The sequence below is a fragment of the Pinus tabuliformis genome, chromosome X (genome assembly GCF_031772625.1).
Source record: "Pinus tabuliformis cultivar Carrire ecotype Pingquan chromosome X, CPIR1, whole genome shotgun sequence".
NCBI lineage: Eukaryota > Viridiplantae > Streptophyta > Pinopsida > Pinales > Pinaceae > Pinus > Pinus tabuliformis.
The window spans coordinates 1,339,793,727-1,339,798,557 of record NC_142308.1 but is presented as its reverse complement, the minus strand read 5'-3'; the positions used below and the strand labels follow the sequence as shown (position 1 = coordinate 1,339,798,557).

The window sequence follows — 4,831 nt, the reverse complement described above, 5'->3', positions numbered from 1 at the left end:
GCTGGAGAACCAACGAAGATTACAACTTTCTTCAGGTGGTTTCCTGCGTATTGGTATGAGTCTGCACGAGTACAAGATTGTAAAAATATTTTTCTTTATATTAAAAATAAGACAAAGATGACAACAACATATGTTTTTTCCCGTATTGGGTTTCCACCTTAAATCCCGGTGTTCATGTGTGTTGCCTATGTGTAAGGGTTTATTTTGTTCTTACAACACATGGTTACTCTTTATACAATGTTTAATAAAGTACTGATTCATTGGCTGAAGACCAAAATATGATGAATTAATTGAATCATAAGTTTACTAGATGTACACTAGTTGTCTTAAGAACAGTCACGTACACATGTAGGTTCCTTTCAGTAAAGTCACGTATAGAAATTTAAATATGAAATGAAAAAATTGTTGATTTGAAAATATTGATTCACCCCCCACTCTCAGTATTTTTCCCAACACCATACTAATTACATTAGATTTTGACGTTGAATCTGTAACAAGATAACATCTTAATGACACGTGAAGAAGACCTTCTTCCAATCATAAAGTAGGCCATTAATAGGGATAGTTAATCTAGTATGGATTACAATGTTATATTTTGGGTTTAATGACAACCTTACCCTTGTCCTTAACTAAGAAAATAATTACCTAGTACTCAAATGTACATCACACATAGTAAATTTATGCCATATGATTTCATCCTTTTTTACTTTTCTTTTCTTTTTTCTTAACAAACTTGCAGTGGTTTCTTTTCATAAATTCTTCTTTGATATTTGCAGACTCATACCATCATCTAAAACCTTCTCATCACCTAGAACTTTGACCAAATCATCAATATTCGCCTTGTGGTCAAGCCCATCTTGTAATGGTACTCTTCTTTGTGCAATCACTTAAACATGACTAAGATTTTACGCAAATATACTATTCATGTGTGTGATAATCTGGGTAGTGCCAGAATCCTAGTTTATCCTTTATATTGAATTTCTTTAGTATTTTGATCTTCCAAAGGACACCCTAGAATACCTTCTAGTGTCATTATAAGGCCAAGTAAATTTCAGGCCATGTCCTGCACCTCCACATCTTCACTTTCTAAAAGGGGACTGACATTGAGTTTAATTAGCTAAATAGCATGATCAAGTGCAGAATATGAGTTGAGTTGTTTTCCTGAATTGACAGATAAACCTCTATGAAATTATGACAAGGTGAAGTATTCACCATTCATAATCGCATCCACTCTTTCTCTGTTAGGAAGTTCAATATTTGACCTTGGGTCAAAATTTTCTTCATCTTCAATATCTACCAAGCTTCTCCCTTTTTTGTAATCTAGCTTTCTTGCCCTACTACTTTGAGGAACAACACTTCAAGCATCTTCCTTCAGCCCCCCAATGCCAATTTCTCCCTTTAAACTGGATATAATAGATATAGCCCATTGCAACGATTTCTTAGGCTTTATGTTTGCCCCTTAAATTAGAGACTCAATTACCAAGGAAAGAGGGTGAGCTTCTTGCACTCCCACGAAGTATTTCAAGGAAGATTCATATACAAAAGGGCTGCTTCTCTTAATGTATAAGTAATAGTAGAATAAAAGAAATTTGAGTAAAGATTGGAGATAAACACATCTCATAGATTGTGGAAAAATATTTGTCAGAGGATTCAAAAGAACTTCTATAATCTCAAAAAGATTTTGTGAGTGTTCAATATATTCCCCTGCAATCCAAGTAGATGTAGAAACCACTGAGTGGAGAAATGGATTCTCAAGTAAGGAAGGATCAATAAGTAGACTATGAGCAACTTACATAAGTTCTGGCCTGACATCTTTAACCCTCATTCAAATATCTATAAGTTTCCTTTTTACTTCTTTTCCATGCTGACAATAAGGGAGCCTTCCAATGTGACATAGAACAAAAACATGCCAGCCAAAGTCAACAACCAATTCATACAAATTCTTGCTGCCATTCAAAAGAATAGCACCTAATATCTCATTAGAAAAATTAGGATGTAATACAATACTATAATGCATCAATACTCTTATAGTATCAACAAGGTTGTTCTTAGATATAATACTCACAAAAAGGCGAAGAATAACCACTTCGATAGTAAGGTCTAGATCAATCAAAGCCTTTAAGATTACTTCTTTGTTGTCAGATACAACCCATATATGCTTTAGTATTAGAGCAACAAGTTGCTACAGTCCAAGATAATTGAGGTTGGGATCATCTTCCATCATCAAATATTTCAATTTCTCCACAGAAAATTTAACTATTGCATCATAATTTGTCAAGCATGATATCACAGTCTGTATACACTCAAAAAGTAGTGACTTCACCGCTATCTTATGCATATGCTGGAAAATGGGCTCCACGATCTTCTTCCACATCCTAGGCTCCAGTGGCGCCAAGACCCTAAAAATATTCAGAATCTAAATAGACATCCAATTGTTTGTAGAATCCACTTAAAAGTAGGTAAAATTTAGGTGCAACGGGAAAATAGATTTTGGGGTCTCTCATGGTCAGTTCACAAAGCATGCCAAATGCCATGCAAGGTACTTAGGGATCATAATCCTCTAAGTTTTCTACCCATATCTTGAAGGAAACCCTAACAACATCTTGGTATTTGTCGAAAACCCTTAGAAGTACTATGGTGGCCTTATTTTTCAACAAAGCTTTGTTGCTTCCCAAGATAGCGAAAACCTTTGACAATAAATCCCATGCAATATTTAGGGTTGCAATTCAAGATAAGCATTCTAATGACAAACTAGCTTCATACTCATTAGTACTTGTTAAATATTTTCTCAATTGGTTAGTTATAAATAGCAATACTTCTATATGCTCGTGAAAGCTCTGAGATGTAGCTAAACACATGATTTTCTTATGACAGAATTTGAGCATGCTCAACACCTCAACAACATGAAAATCAACCCAAGACATTTCAAGCCCTCAAAGCCTATTCATTTATGTGAGCTTTTGTAATGCAATGACCTTTGTATGATGATTTGTCGATGTAATTTCCTTGTGGATTTCATCCATTGCTTTTGCTAGATATTAAGCTTCTCCTATCATCTGTACACGAAGACCCTTCACCAGGTCCTCTAGTGTTTTCTGGAACAAGGACTCCATGATTGTGGATGCCATTGAATATATGTATTTTCTTGGGTAATGTTTCGATGTGAATTTACATCAAATAAAAAGTTGAAACATTATTCAAGTAATTCGGATTTAAAGAAGATGCAATTTAATAGAAACTTGGGTAGAATGAAGCATGGTAAGGGGCCAATGCTCCGAAAATGTTAGGTAGAGATCAAAGGATGAACAAATGTCCCTATACATTGCCATGCCTCAAGAGAAGCCTAAGGGAAAATAAGAACTTGGTACAGATATGTGGGATCATGTAAGCGAGCAAGGTTACCATGTCAAACCATTTAGAGTAATGGAAGGTGACATTATTCTTATTATACGTATACCCATTGTAGCCCCTCAAAGAGCTAGTGTTGAATTCGTTTTCACACACTTCAACAGTGAAAATGATGTGTATCTTCATAACTATCAAATATTTATGTCATCAATGCAGACCTAAGAAGCCATGGTGAGAACATAGGTGCTTAATGAGAAAGAAGTTACACTTGAGCCATGAGCTTTTCCAATTCAAAATCAATTTGATCTCTGAAGGCATTACAGAACAACGTTCCTTCAAAGATTTTCCAAGGTGTTATACAAACATTTCTCAGCAGTTTAAGTCTCATAGAGTACCACTGATTCTCTACATAACCTAGTACCAGATATACTCATTGGTAAAGAATTAGGACCTTTGGAACCCTACTCACCATGACTACATTTCTGTTGGAATCTTCAACAATGTGTAAAACTTCAAATCAACAAAAAATTAAACAATGTCACATAAGAAAGTTGACAATCGACACCAAACTCTAGTCAACATCTTGCAAATAATTGTAAGAACTGCAAGAGAAACCACTAACGCAACCATGGATTTCTGCATACTAATCCTAGGCCCCTGGATCAATAATATTGCTTCCCATTAGAATAAAAAGGAGAAAACATATAACTAGCACAAATGCATCTAATCCTGACTCTATTATACATCTCAAAGACACAAAGCTAAAGTGTTATTTATGTGAACTTCAAATCTGCATCGTTGAGAATCGTAACCTCCATGGGCATAGTAGGACCAGGTTCACATGTTTCTGCATTGTGTCCATAGAAAATGTACCAATACACACATGGACAAATAGAGACAAGAAGAATTGATGAATCACCCCTACTCTCGATAGGGATGTCAAATGCGGATCATAAAGAACCTTACTTGACCTCCTTATTTTCCATACCTTAGGTGTGATCCACTAAACATACCCCATATCAAATGTAATTCAACTTTGGTATGGGAGTGCTCGAGTTCATTTCATGGAGATTGGATTTGTCACCATTGGTCCTCGATAGGTAGAACCAGCTTGCACCGAATTCATATATATTCATAGAAATTAAGCACAAAGTACAATATGGCTATTACTAAATCCTTTTTTTCTATTCTATTAGCTTGATGTATGAATACGACTAAGTTCCCTTCTGTTATATGAATTAAATATTTCATTTTCCTAAAGGTTGTGTAGTTAGGAATTTGATGTCTAGGATTGGGTGTCATAATACATCACCCAATTTGTTAAACCACGAGATTATTTTCTATTTTAAATAAAATTAGAAAGGGAAATTATTGTTTGGCTTACCCTTGAACATTCTTGAGTGTTTCTTTGAGTGGCCAGTCGAAATTCAATCCGCTCTCCTTCTTGCGTTCTTTGTCTTTGGTAGGCTTCACTATTCCTTTC

At 35.1% G+C, this 4,831-nt stretch overlaps 1 pseudogene; it reads right to left on the bottom strand.

Annotated features, from left to right (window-relative positions):
* Positions 1-749: 749 nt before the first annotated feature.
* On the bottom strand, positions 750-3,128 carry LOC149145013 (AP-3 complex subunit delta pseudogene; annotated as a pseudogene).
* Between the last annotated feature and the right edge of the window lie 1,703 nt (positions 3,129-4,831).